The sequence below is a fragment of the Panthera leo genome, chromosome B1 (assembly GCF_018350215.1).
Source record: "Panthera leo isolate Ple1 chromosome B1, P.leo_Ple1_pat1.1, whole genome shotgun sequence".
NCBI classification, from domain to species: domain Eukaryota; kingdom Metazoa; phylum Chordata; class Mammalia; order Carnivora; family Felidae; genus Panthera; species Panthera leo.
Genome location: NC_056682.1, coordinates 40,121,168 through 40,135,252, shown reverse-complemented (window position 1 = coordinate 40,135,252; position 14,085 = coordinate 40,121,168). Strand labels below are relative to the sequence as shown.

Genomic DNA, 14,085 nt, shown 5'->3' with positions numbered 1-14,085 from the left:
GGGCCCGCCATTCGCTTGGCTCATGCCTTTGCAGCCACCAGAATTGCCTCTGCACCTGAGAGGAAGATTGTGCGGGAGCCAGTGAGAACTCTCTTCCTGCTAAGATGTCTTATAGTGTGCTGATTAAAGTCCTACAAGAGGCTGCGGGTCATATCATGACATGTGAGACCAACACTGACAAGATGTATCATGGGAAGCTCAGTGGCAGGGAGGACAACATAAACTGCCAGATGTCCAACATCGCGGTCCCATACAGGGAAGGTCCAGTGGCACAGCTGGAGCAGGTGTACATCTGTGACATTAAGATCTGCTTTGTCAGACAGATACCATATGTTTTCACTCTTATGTGGATCCTGAGAAACTTAATAGAAACCCATGGGGAAGGGGAAGGAAAAAAAAGAAAAAAGAGGTTAGAGTGGGAGAGAGCCAAAGCATAAGAGACTCTTAAAAACTGAGAACAAACTGAGGGTTGATGGGGAGTGGGAGGGAGGGAAGGGTGGGTGCTGGGCATTGAAGAGGGCATCTTTTGGGATGAGCACTGGGTGTTGTATGGAAACCAATTTGACAATAAATTTCATATAATAAAAAAATAAAAATAAGATAAAAAACAGAAAAAAAAAAAAAGATCCGCTTTCTCACTTCGCCTGACATGCTGACAAATGTGCCCATGTTAAAGAGCATGAAAAAGGGGCGCCTGGGTAGCTCAGTCGGTTAAGCGTCCGACTTCAGCTCAGGTCACGATCTTGTGGTCCGTGAGTTCGAGCCCCGCGTCGGGCTCTGGGCTGATGGCTCAGAGCCTGGAGCCTGTTTCAGATTCTGTGTCTCCCTCTCTCTCTAACCCTCCCCCGTTCATGCTCTGTCTCTCTCTGTCTCAAAAATAAATAAACGTTAAAAAAAATTTTTTTTTAATAAATAAATAAATAAAAAATAAAGAGCATGAAAAATAAACACCAAGGCTCAGGGTCTGGCCGAGGAAAAGCTGCTATGCTGAAGGCCCAAGTGGCTGCAAGAGGAAGAGGATGTAGAACGGGGTGTGGAAATGTCTTCCAGAAATAAAGATAAATTTATCTGTTAACAGAACTTTGTGCTATTTTTTCTTTTAGGTTTTCTGGGTTCAGGGGTGTGTGCACTTATGTATATATTCTAGGTTTTCTTTTTGACATCTTTCACTTTAGATCAGATCTAAATATATATGGTGATGATGGTTGGGTCTTTTTTAATATTTCAAAAACAATAATAAACATTAAAATTTTTAAAAAATTCCACATGATCCAGCAGTTTCATTTCTGGATATATATCCAAAGGAAATCAGTATCTCAAAAAGATATCTGGGGGCGCCTGGGTGGCTCATTTGGTCAGTTGGTTGGGTTTCTGACTCTCAATTTCAGCTCAGGTCATGATCTCAAGGGTCAAGGGTTCGAGCCCAAGTCGGACTCCCCACTGACAATGTGGGGCCTGCTTGAGATTCTCTCTTTCTCCCTCTCTCTCTGCCCCCCCCCCCCGCTTGTGCTCTCTCCCTCAAAATAAATAAACTTATAAAAAATTTAGAGAGATCTGCACTTCTCTGTTCATTGCAGCATTATTCACAATAATCACCATATGGAAACAACTTAAGTGTCTGTCAATGGATGAATAGACAAAGATGTGGTGTATATATGTGCATGTGTGTGTGGAATATTGCTCAGCCATGAGAAATTCTGCCACCTGAGACAACGTGGATGAATCTGAAGGACAGTGTGCTAAGTGAAATAAGCCAGACACAGAAAGCCAAATACTGTATGATCTCACATATGTGTGGAATCTAAAAAAGTCAAACTCATAGAAGCAGAGAGTAGGCTGGTGGATAAAAACTTCCACCTATAAAATTAATCAGTTCTGGTGATCTAATGTGCAGCACAGTGACTATAGTTATTACATATTTTAAATGTGCTAAGAGAGGGGTACCTGGCTTGCTCAGTTGGTAGAGCATGTGACTTTTGACCTTAGGGTTGTGAGTTTGAGCCCCTCTGTAGGGTGTAGAGTTTACTTAAAACAATAAAATTTAATTTTAAAAAATGTTTTAAGGGGCGTCTGGGTGGCTCAGTCGGTTGAGCGTCCGACTTCAGCTCAGGTCACGATCTCGAGGTTTGTAAGTTCGAGCCCCACGTCGGGCTCTGTGCTGACAGCTCAGAGCCTGGAGCCTGCTTCGGATTCTGTGTCTCCCTCTCTCTCTGCCCCTCCCGTGCTCATGATCTGTCTCTCTCTGTCTCAAAAATAAATAAAACATTTTTAAAAAATTAAAAAATTAAAAATAAAAAAATGTTTTAATTCTTCTAAGAGAGGGATCTTAAGTGGTTTCCTCAACACACACAAACACAGTTGGTTACTAAGTGAGGCAATGGATATGTTGACAAGCTTGACCGTGGTATCATTTCATAATGCATATGCATATCACATCATCACATTGTGCACGTTAAATATATACAATTTTTATTTGTCATTGGACCTCAATAAAGCTGGGGAAAAAGAAGAGAAGTTAGACCCGAAGATGATCCCTCAGGGCCTTCCCATCCAAACGTTCTGTGACATCATCACAAATGTAGCACATTTTGCCACTGTGCAGAGTTCAGACCAATGACTTTCCTCAAAATTCTATTAACCTCATATCTCTTGACAGAATGAAAGAGGAACCAACATTTAGCACCAAACTCAGACCAGGCCAGTGCTGGCTGACTGCTTCAGACATGTCATTTTAAGATGTCACTCAAGCACTTCCTTAGCAGATGGGCTTCTGTCCTTTGCTGAAGTATCCTGTGGAGTTTGGAGAGAATTGAAGGTGATAAAGAGTAGAAGCCTGGACAGCACTTTACCATGAGGGATAACGTGCCACATCACACCCCAAAATAGCACAATGCCTCACTTGTTTTTAGAGTAAAACCCATATCAAGTTGGCTGTTTTCCAAAACACCAGCAATACCCTCAACCATTTCTATTTCTTAAGCTTTGATTGATTTGTTCTTCACACTTTCTAACAGATGCACATTGCAGTCTGTCAAGAAAACTGTTGTTTTACATCTTTTGTTTTATCCAACAATCCTTCTCTATAGCCATCACCTGTCACTTTAAAGAATCACTCCAGGGGAGCAATCCTCTGGGATGGGCCCCACATCAGCTCTGATTTCCTACAGGAGCAGTCTGTCTGTCCCCATGAACCAAGTGCAGAGTGGGAGGACCAGGGACTTTATGAGGGGAGGTCACAGAAGAGCCTCACTGGAGGTGAAGAATACAGAGGGAAGAGATGGGACTTTGGAGTCAAACAGACCTGGATTTAGATTCTGGCACTGATACTTGGGGGATATTTAGACAAGTTACTTAAACTCCCTTAGCTCTGTCTTGAGAAAAATGTGATCAAATTCAGTAATATAAATCATTTAATCTCTCCCTATCCATTTTTTCATGTAATTTTTGTTTTAAATAACTCATTTAAGTAATCTCTGCACCCAGCATGGGGCTTGAACCCAGGACCCCAAGATCAAGAGTCACACACTCTGCCGACTGAGCCAGCCAGGTGCCCCTCTTGCCTTTCACCACTACAAACAGATTAACACAATTAAGTAGCTCTTGGGCCTGAACTTGTAGGAAAAATATGCTGTATTTTAAATGCTTATATAGAATATACATTCTCCTATTCAAAGGAAATTTTATACTATCCTTCATCATCAGAAAAATTTTAAGTTTTGTAATTCAATTATGGGTTTGCCTCCTGCTTTAAATTCTTTCTGAAAATTGCAGGGATAGAAGTTAAAACCAAACACACAGGAGAAAAAAAGCGCATTTAAAAATTTTTATTTTTTTTTTTATTTTTTTTTTATTTTTTTTTTAAAGAGAGAGAACGGAACTTGCATGCATGCACATGAGAGGGAGAGGGGCAGAGGGAAAGAGAGAATCTTAAGCAGGCTCCACACTCAGCATGGAGCCCGATGCAGGGCTCAATCTCATAACCCTGGGATTACGACCCATACCGAAACTAAGAGTCAGACGGTCTACCAGCTGAGCCACCCAGGAGCCCCCGAAAATTTTTTTAAAATTTAATTCAAGAAACAAAAGCATTAAAGACATTTTATCTTTTCCTGGTGTTGCTGGTTGCCATTTCATGTTCACATTCCTGTAATTAGTTTAACTGCATTCTTGAACCAACCAGAAGTTTAATGCTGGTCATGGTTTTTGGAGGTGAAAAGGCTGAGTGAGAGGTTACCCAACATGGGAAGAGTCCTGTCTTGCCCTCCCCACTCTCAGCCCCTTCATTCCTCTTAGCCTGTTCCAAAAGGAAAAAGGAAGAAGCAATGGAACTTTTTTCAAGGTCCATGAAAACTATGGACCCTATGCCTCTCCTCCATCCCCTATGCATACCAAACACAATTTGACATCTAATTCCTAGAGATTCCTAACCCTGGGGAGGGGGTAACCATAGCCGGTTTTATGGTTTTCCCACTTTCTGTTCCCAGTGACTCCACATCCTCCCTTTATAAAATAACATTCTAAAGAGCTAATGTGTAAGGAAATTGATAAGCTTCAGAGACTAATTGTTGGGTTCCCTTTATTCGGGAGGGAAATGGGGCACAAAGCCCAACTCAGGGCTTGACCTCACAATCCTGAGATCAAGACCTGAGCTGAGATCCAGAGTTGGACGCTTAACCCACTGAGCCACCCAAGCGCCCCTAGTTCCTTTTTCATTTTTATACGTAGACGCTAACTTCAATTTGGAAGTTTTTCTGAGAAAAAACCCAAACGAACAGTGATACTGCTTAATATGAAACTTTTAATTATTAATATTTTTTAAGCACCCCCCCCCAGTTGCTAAATTAAAGTCATTGCTTCGTTCATTCTAAAAACAAGGGCGACTATTTGATAAAACTCTATAAAATTGGTTATGTGCTTATTTGAAGTCTGAAGGGTTTATGGCATAGAAACTGCACGGATGAACATTTTGTTGACCTTTCTCCAACTGTCAGTTCGCTTTAAACTCAAAACGAGAAGACTCTTCAGTTGTCCCTAAAGAAATGTAAAGGAAATAACACTTTAAACATGTATTATTTATAAATCCATTGCAGCAAAACATCATCAATAATTTAATGATCCCATATGCCGGTTGTTTTTTTTTTTAACTACTGTCATTAAAACTGTCACATGTTCAATATCCTAGTCAGTAGTATTTCACATCCACCTCACTTGACATTTCCCACACAGTAAAAATAAAACAGCAGTAAGGTAAGTATTCAAATTAGATGCTAATTTTAGACCACGAAGAAACATTTAATAAGTAGCTCATAAGAGAGACTCGAATTAATCCTTACGATACCTATGTTTTGTCCACCTGAATTTTTTTTTAAAGAGGAAAGCCTTAGAACCTAGGGTGGGGTAAAGCAGTGAAAGAAAGTTGAAACTGGGTTGAAATGCTAAGATCGTGCATAGCATTGATGGATCCTTCTTAGCAGCCTACATGCCAATCAGCAGGCTAAGTAAGCCCTTTACATTCTCTCTTTTAATCCACAGTAACTCTAGGAAGTGAGATTCAATGTCATAGGTGAAGACACTGACACTCAAGCAGGTCCTTGCTTAAAGGTCCAATGGCTGAGTTAGGATTCCAATCTCAGTCTGTCTGAATCTACAGTTACGCTTTCACCTTAAAGCTATATTCAAGTTCTTTTAGATCTATGAATACCTTATAAGTTCAATATATTTTTAGAGGGTTGTTATTGAAATGGACCATGGTTAGCACTAACTTCATTTGCATTCTCCATGGATCCTTCACATAAGCCAAAGTTAATATATAAAGGGAGTTGTAGTGGAGCACGTAATGCCAAACAGAAATGAAAGACCAGAGATTGCCCCCACTTAAGTCACAAGCTGACATCAGGCAAGTTCCCAAACCTGGGAGTGTGGGTGACGGCAGCCACATCACATCTTCGGGGGTGCTGTTGCTGGCTGTGCTGTGAAGGTCGATAGGCCAAGCACTTACTGGTGAAGGGCATGATGGGCCACACTCTTCCAGCCAGAATGATTCCTACACAGACCTTTGGGAATTCTGTAACTTCCCTCCAGGCTTTCCTCTTCACTAAATGGGCAGCAATTATCTCTGGGTTCTTCAACTTAGAACGGAATGTGCTTAAATCATAAATCCCCTAAAAGGAAAAATCAATTCAAGGTTACCATCGTCCCAGAACCCAGCAGTAATAGAATTGTAACAAAATTTATCACACTTACAGTAGACCCAGCTCTATGGTGGTAAATAGGAATAACAATGCCAATTTGTATCCATTTCTGAGGGCTGTTCTAACAAATGACCACAAAGTTGTTGGCTTAATGCAACGGAAGGTTACTCTCTTGCAGTTCTAGAGGCTAGAAGTCAAAATCAAGGTGTCAGCAGGACCACGCTCCTTCTGGAGGCCTTCAACTACCGTCCTATTGGGTAATCCAGGATGAACCCATCTCAAGATCCTTAACTAAGTTACATCTGCAAAGCCCCTTTTTCAAAGAGGGTAACATTTACAGCTACCAGGGGTTAGGGCACAGACACATACATTTTTTGCCCGGGGTGGGGGGGGCACTATTCAACCCACCACAGAATCTCACGGGATTGTGGTGAAGATTTAATTAGAAAGTGTATGTAATAGCAGCTACTGAAGTGCTATAGGGGCAAATACACATTCATTTTCATTTTCCAGAGAACAGTGCTCTGACGTGTACAACGGACTTTGCGGACCAGTGGGGAGGCCCAGAAAGTATGACTGCTTTTGTATAGAGTGGGAGATTCCTTGTTCTTTCACAGAAGACATTCTGAAAAGTCCTGATTTTCCTGATTAGTAGTTCAAATGCTAGTGTGCATCAGAATCAAGGGTAGGAGGCAATCTTAAAAGACCAGTAGGTTGGGCGTCCAACTCTTGATTTTGTTTGGGTCATGAGCTCATGGTTCATAAGACTGACCCCCTGAGCTGCATGGGGCTCTGTGCTGACAGCGACGAGACTGCTTGTGATTCTCTCTCTCCCTCTCTCTCTCTCTTTTCCCCTCCCCTGCTCTCTCTGTCTCGCTTAAGATAAGTAAATAAACACTAAAAACAAAACAAAACAAAAATAAATTAAAACAACAACAACAACAAAAAAAAACCAAAGATCAGATTCTGGGGGACGTCCCCAGAAATCCTGATTCACCAGGTCCGGGACCTGGCAACCGCATTTTTAAAAAGCTCTGTAGTTGATCCTGACGCAGGTGGGCAGTGGCACACACGTGAGGAGCTCCTCCAGTGAGCTACGGGATTTCCACACGGTCCATCTACGGTGTGCTTCTGTGATATTATAGAGTTAGACGTTTCTAGGACATACGTGTCCCCACAAATGCATAGGTTGTAAAACAGAAATGTTAGAGATATTCTGAAGTTGCTATACAAGCACTGTGTTTTGTGTGGAAAAGCTCATTCAACATAGGTGTTTACTTAAGTCCTACTATGCTTTGGGCACAAGGATAGATGCTAAAACATAGCTGTAGAAAATACACATTTATGTTTTCAAGTAGCCATGGAATATTTACAAAAATTGACCTCTTATTAGGACCAGAAAAAGTCTCACAAAGTAACAAAGAATCTACCATATGGAACATTCTCTGTCCACAAAAAAGCAAACTAAAAATTCCAAGATAATGCTCCAAACTTCCCTTTCTTGAAGATGTCAAAATGTTGTATCAGTTTTCTCTTTTTCTAGGGTCAGAGAGGTAAGGCTAACAGTGGATGGGAGTCATGTGGCTCAGGTTTCAGTCTGAATATAACAAGGATCATATCAACCCTAAGGTGCTGATCACACCAGTTCTGCAGCATGCAGCCCCTTCCCAAAGATGCCTTGCTATTCAGGCTGCTGCCCAGGCCTCTGGCCTCCATGAGGCTTGCCTCTGCCCCCAGGCCTTCTTGCTACTTTGCAGAGCATGGCTGTCTTCCCAACATCAAAGCCTCCCTAAGGTCTGAGAGGTAGAGATGAGGAATGGGGGATGGGAGAGAGGATCTGGGCAGGGAAGAACCACAAAGAATCGCCAACCCCACAAATCATGAGGCTGTTTGTGCCCAAAGCCTTACCTGGACTTTTATAGGGTTAAGGGTGCCCTTAACGTTAAGGGTGCCCTCTGGGCCCTCAGCTAGGATACAGTTTCCACTAGCTAAACCCTGCACTCTCAATGCACCCTCTCTCCTGGAGCCCCCACACCAGAACACCTCCCTCTTCCTCAAACTAAAAAGGCAGAGGCCCGAAGACTTACCTATGGATGTGAATTGCTGGGGAGAATGTTGGCACCAGGAAGCTCCAATATCCAGAAGCAGCGAGTGAAAGAAGGGAATGAGGAGAGAGGAGTGAGGCACTCCTCACAGGGGCCACTGGGGTGGCTCACTCTACGTGCTGTTACTCATAAAGTTACAAGGGGAGGAGAAAGAAAGTCAAACTTGTGGAAAGGGAAGTGTACTGTTGCCTAGAGCTTTGCCTAGAGCCCCATGGCAAAGCAGAAAGCAGTGTGCCAGAGGCAACCATGGCTGTGTCAAGAGACATGGCTCTGCCTCCCCCAACACCTGTGCCCTGTGCACAGTAAGACCCTGATTTTACCTCTCTGGGCCACAACTTCTTCCTTCAAAGGAGGTGAAAGGACCAGAGGAACTCAAGGCCCCAGCTCTTAGTTGTACTCAACGAAATATAGCAACATGAGCAGTGGTAGCCTACTGTGGGCAATGTTTTCATTTTTTTAATTATTATTTTTAATGTTTTTTATTTTTTAGTTTTGAGAGAGAGAGAGCAAGAATGGGGGAGGAGCGGAGAGAGAGGGAGACAAGTAGGCTGTCAGTACAGAGCCTGACGTGGGGCTCAAACTCACAAACTGTCTGATCATGACCTGAACCGATGTCACTTAACTGACTGAGCGACCCAGGCACCCCACCAATGTTTTAATTTAAAAACTAGCCTAATATTAGAAGGTGCAGAGAGGTGCCTTGAAAGAAAGCAAGAAAGCATTCATTTAAATGAGATGAACTAAGGGGAGCAGTCAGGGCAGGGGGAAAAAAGAAGTGAGAAAGCAGGGTATCTGGAGATGGTTAGTAGATCAATTTGGCTACTCAACTGAGGAGTGATGATGCCATTGGATGGAGAGCTCGGAGCTAGATTTTGGAGGAACTTGAATGGTAAGCTGACAGATTTAGTCTTTGGGTAATACGAAACCACTGGAAAGTTTGAATATGGGATTCACATGATGGAAACTGTATTCTGAGAGCATTAACTTCCACTTTGTAGTGTTTGTTTTGATGTATCAGATTTTTGTTTTCAATAATTTATAAGTATTTTCTCTAGCATATTTCAAGGAATTGAAAAGGATTGAAATGCATTAAACTAATTCTCTTAAGACATCTTAAGACTTTAAAACCCTGTGTTCTTTTCGAGTCCGATGCTCTCATGACTTACAAGAAAAATTTTAGAATCTACTGCAAATACATACGCTACTACAGTTTTTACATTTTTGTTTGGACTTAAGGAATTTATAACCTAAGACTTGAATTATATAGTTTCCGTGTGCTCTCTAGAGAGTTCGAAACTAAGCAGGTTAATTTATCTGATATCTTATAGTTCAATTGAAATGATTGACAAGGCCATTTTTCACTTTCCCTAACAAATATGAGGTTACACCAAATGAATTCGGCTGTTTTGATCTGTTTTTGAGCCTAATTTTGTATGGCTCAGCCGATTATATTGTTATATGTTCTGTTAGTATACACTTAATGTTCTCTTTTCCTTTAAAAGTGTCCATAGAGTATATAATATATGTATGGCATTGGGGAGAGGGAGAGGTTACTGGGATAAATAGTAATAATCCTTACCCTCATATACCATAAAATCTAGAAGATTCTCAAACTTTCAAGTATATAAGAATTATCTGGAGATATTTTTTGAGGGGAGATTTTTTTTAATTAATGAAAATCCCCAGAGATTCTAATTTTTACCCAACACATAAAGTCAGAGTTCTCAGACTATCCTCTCTCAAACACTGATCTACAGAGAGAAGCATTTTAATGACTAATATGTGTGGGATGTGGGATAGCTATAAGTCAGAGGAGGACCATTTTCTCCCCGGAACTCTGAGGAATTCACACATTTAGAAGCTATTGTCTACTCAATGTCCTCCCAGAAACAGTCAGGGATGACCTTTGGAGAAAAAGATTAGGTAGAAAGAAGAATCAACTTTGCACTGTTAATATCACTTCCCTTGCCAATGGGTCTCCCAAGTTAGTAACAGTCTTGTTTTCGAAAATGGCCCAGAAATAGATCACTAACCTAACTGTCTCAGCTTGGTAAAAGTATTCTAAATGGCCAAACTTCTATTTTCTAAGTAGAAAGTTCAGATTAGAATTCAGTAGAAATTCAGAATTTTTATTTCCAGCAATATGACATACACTAAAAGTATCGGAAAGCTTTTGAGAACAGAACACTTAAAATGAGATTTAAAAATACAGGGAAAAAAAAAAAAAAAAAAGGGCACCTGGCCGGCTCAGTTGGTTGAGCATCGGACTCTTGATTTAGACACAGGTCAAGATCTCATGATTCATGTGTTCAAGCCCCATGTTGGGCTCTGTGCTAACAGTGTGGAGCCTGCTTGGGATTCTCAGTCTTACTCTCTCTCTGTCCCTCACCCCATTATCTCTTTCTCAAAAATAAATAAACATTTTTTAAATACCAAAAGAAAATCTTTTTAAATTTTTTTTTCAATGTTTATTTATTTTTGAGAGAGAGATGGAGACAGAGAATGAATGGGGGAGGGGAAGAGAGTGAGGGAGACACAGAATCCCAAGCAGGCTCCAGGCTTTGAGCTGTCAACACAGAACCTGAACCCATGAACCTTGAGATCATGACCTGAGCCAAAGTCAGGGGCTTAACCGACTGAGCCACCCAGGTGCCCCCCCAAAAATTTTTTTTTAAAAATGTTTGTTTATTTTGAGAGAGAGAGAGAGAAGGAAAGCATATGTGCATGCGGGGTACGGACAGAGAGGGAGGGGGAGAAAGAGAATCCCAAGCAGGCTCCACGTGGTCAGTGCAGAGTCCTACACGGGGCTTGATCCCATGAACCATGAGATCATGGCCTGAACCAAAATCAAGAGTCAGATGCTTACTCAACTGAGCCACCCAGGTGCCCCCCCCCCCAAAATCTTTTTAATTCATGGATGAGATGGCAGGAAAGAGAAAATCATGTAAGTCAGTGAAAGAGTGAGAGAAGAAAGGAAAGGAAAGGAAAGGAAAGGAAAGGAAAGGAAAGGAAAGGAAAGGAAAGGAAAAACATTAGAGGCCCCAAATCCAGATAGGTATGCCAGCCAAACAGGTAATGAAGCAATAAAGAAAACATTTGCCCTAAGGTAGCATCTGTTGATCCCTGGTTTCAGAGAGGAGACAAAGCTGTAGAGCCCCCACCCCCCTCACACCATGAGTTTAGGGCTGGTGCTCACCCTATTTCAGTTACACGGGAAACCCCAAGGGGAAAATCCAGTTTAAAATGTACAGAGTGCACAGGTTGGCACCTGCCCCCTTCCCTGCAGGTACCTGAAAGAAGCAAAGCATATCTTTTTTGGATGCACCCTTTGAAGCCCAATCCTCAAAAACTTCAGACAGATAAAACTCTATATAATATGAGGAATAGTTTTTAAAAAATCACAGACACATAAGGGCGCCTGGGTGGTTCAGTTGGTTAAGCGTCTGACTTCAGCTCAGGGCACGATCTCGCAGTTTGTGAATTCAACCCTTCACGGGCTCTGTGCTGACAGATCAGAGCCTGGAGCCTGCTTCAGATTCTATGTCTTCTTCTCTGTTCACTCTCTGTCTCTCTCTCAAAAATAAATAAAAAACATTATTAAAAAATCATAGATGCATAAAAAAATAAGCCACTCTGAGTAGAAGTCCAAAGAAACAGTAAACTACAGAATAAAGCTTGCAAAGATTTAGTTAAAAATTGTTTATCAGATACAGATTCTGAAATATATTTTACATGTTTAAAGAGAAATAAAAGATGGTTATCATAAATACGATAAAGGAACAGGAGACTCTCAAAATAACCAAATGACAGTTATGAAAAAGAATCATATAGAACTTCTAGAAAAGAAAAACATAATTAAAATTAGAAACTAAATAGATGGCTTAGACTGAAATTAGACATAATGAAATAGTGGTTTGAAAAACTATTTAGAATGCAACACAGAGACAAATAAATGGAAAATATAAAAGATATTAAGAGACATGGAGGAAAGAGAAAGAAGGTCTAAGATTGATACATCTAATTAGAGAGGATAGGCTAGGATCACAAAGGAGTAGGTACGACAGGTGAGATAATAATGGCTAAGGGTTTTCTAGAATTTATTAAAGACATTACATTTATAAATTGGTATAAATACCAAGCAGGACAATTACAATGAAATCCACAGAGCAGTAAAAATACAGAATGCCATAGGAAAAAAAAAAAATCTCAAAAGAAAGCAGGTAGGAAGACAAATCACATACCAAGATATGATATTTACACTGAATATAAATTTATCTATAGCAACAATGGAGGTAAGAAGGTGGCGGAATAGTATCTTCAAAGTGCTTAGAGAAAACTATTGTCAACCTACAACTGTGAACCTTATAACACTGTCTTTCAAAACTGGGGTGAAATAAAGACATTTTCAACAGAGATAATACAACCTAAGAGTTAACTAAGAGACCCTCACTGTGATACCTTCTAAAAGATGTACTTAAGAAAGAAGGAAAGTGAGGCACCTTGGTGGCCTAGTTGTGTAAGTGTCCAACTTTTGATTTCAGCTCAAGACATGATAACACAGTTCGAGGAATCAAGCCCCCCATCTGGCCTTTGGATGACGCCACAGAGCCTGTTCAGGATTCTCTCTCTCCCTCTCTCTCTCTCTCTGCCCCTCTTCCTCTCATTCTTTCTTTCTCTCTCAAAATAAATAAACATTTTAAAAAAAAAAAGAAGGAAAAGAGATCATATTAGATTAGAGAGGAAAGAAGAAATAGCAAGGAGCATCATAAACATGTAGATTGATGTAAACAAACATTACTTGACTATCGAATTTTTTTGATACTCTCTTAAATTTTGTGTCCAAGGCAAGAGCCTCACTCACTTCACTATGCCCTTGGAGGGGGGGGGGGGGGGTGTCTCATCATTCAATGGGAAGAATTTCACTTTATCTCCCTATTTTCAACATGGTACCTTCCTCCCAGCCTCATCCTTGGGCCAGACTCCCTTTGGTTCAATATCTCAAGATAATGAAACTCTAGCCCTTTGCTTGGAAGAAGAAAGGAGATCTGGGGTCCAGTGTTTATTATCATATATCTTCCTGTATTTGTCATATGCACCTCTCATTTCATAAGTATCCAGTGTTTCCAATTCCTGACCTTTCTGGGGATCTGCCAATCAATCGAGGGCTTTTGCCACTGCTGGCTTAGGTTTCAGCTTTCTTGGGTTCATGAAGTCCATTATTACTCATCTATCTCTCTTCTAGCTTCCAAAATTTTGTCCTTTTCTTCCAACATCTTTACCCTGTGTTTATTCCTAGCATTTTAATGGAGTTTCAGTTGCATGAGAGGCATTTTTCAATCCACCATATTTTAACTACAGCTTTGTCTCCTGTGACTCTTCAGAGAGAGAAGAATCCCCAGAGGCTCCACCAGACTTCCCTGTTCATCTCAACTGTCAGAACTAAGTCACACACCCAATCCTAAACCAGTCACAGGTTAAGAGGAAAGAATTGTCAACGCTAATTCAAACCTTATTATCTGGGGTGGAATGGATGTTTGAGATCAACCACACCCACAATAGCCTTAATCAGGGAGTGGAAATACCAAAGTCCAAACCACTTACCCAAGCCAGAAAATGACCTCTTAAAGGTAGTGGTCATATTTTTTACTCTTTACACCTTTAGTAGTGAATGTTGGTGTTTAGTTGACTGAGGAAATGATCTATTTCATAAATACAATGTACAGAGATCATCTTTATGTATAAAACCATGAGATGGTGAAGGCAAGATGATAAAGGTTATCCACTCAGAA

The 14,085-nt window shown here is 40.9% G+C and overlaps 1 long non-coding RNA gene and 1 pseudogene across 1 annotated transcript; one reads left to right on the top strand and one right to left on the bottom strand.

Annotated features, from left to right (window-relative positions):
- Positions 1–104: 104 nt before the first annotated feature.
- On the top strand, positions 105–1,056 carry LOC122216895 (annotated as a pseudogene).
- A 3,743-nt stretch (positions 1,057–4,799) lies between these two features.
- LOC122216894 lies at positions 4,800–8,380 on the bottom strand. The gene is made up of 3 exons (XR_006201174.1): positions 8,279–8,380; positions 5,911–6,161; positions 4,800–5,031 (listed from the first exon to the last, which is right to left on the bottom strand). It is a non-coding gene; the product is annotated as an uncharacterized LOC122216894 (long non-coding RNA).
- Positions 8,381–14,085: the final 5,705 nt, after the last annotated feature.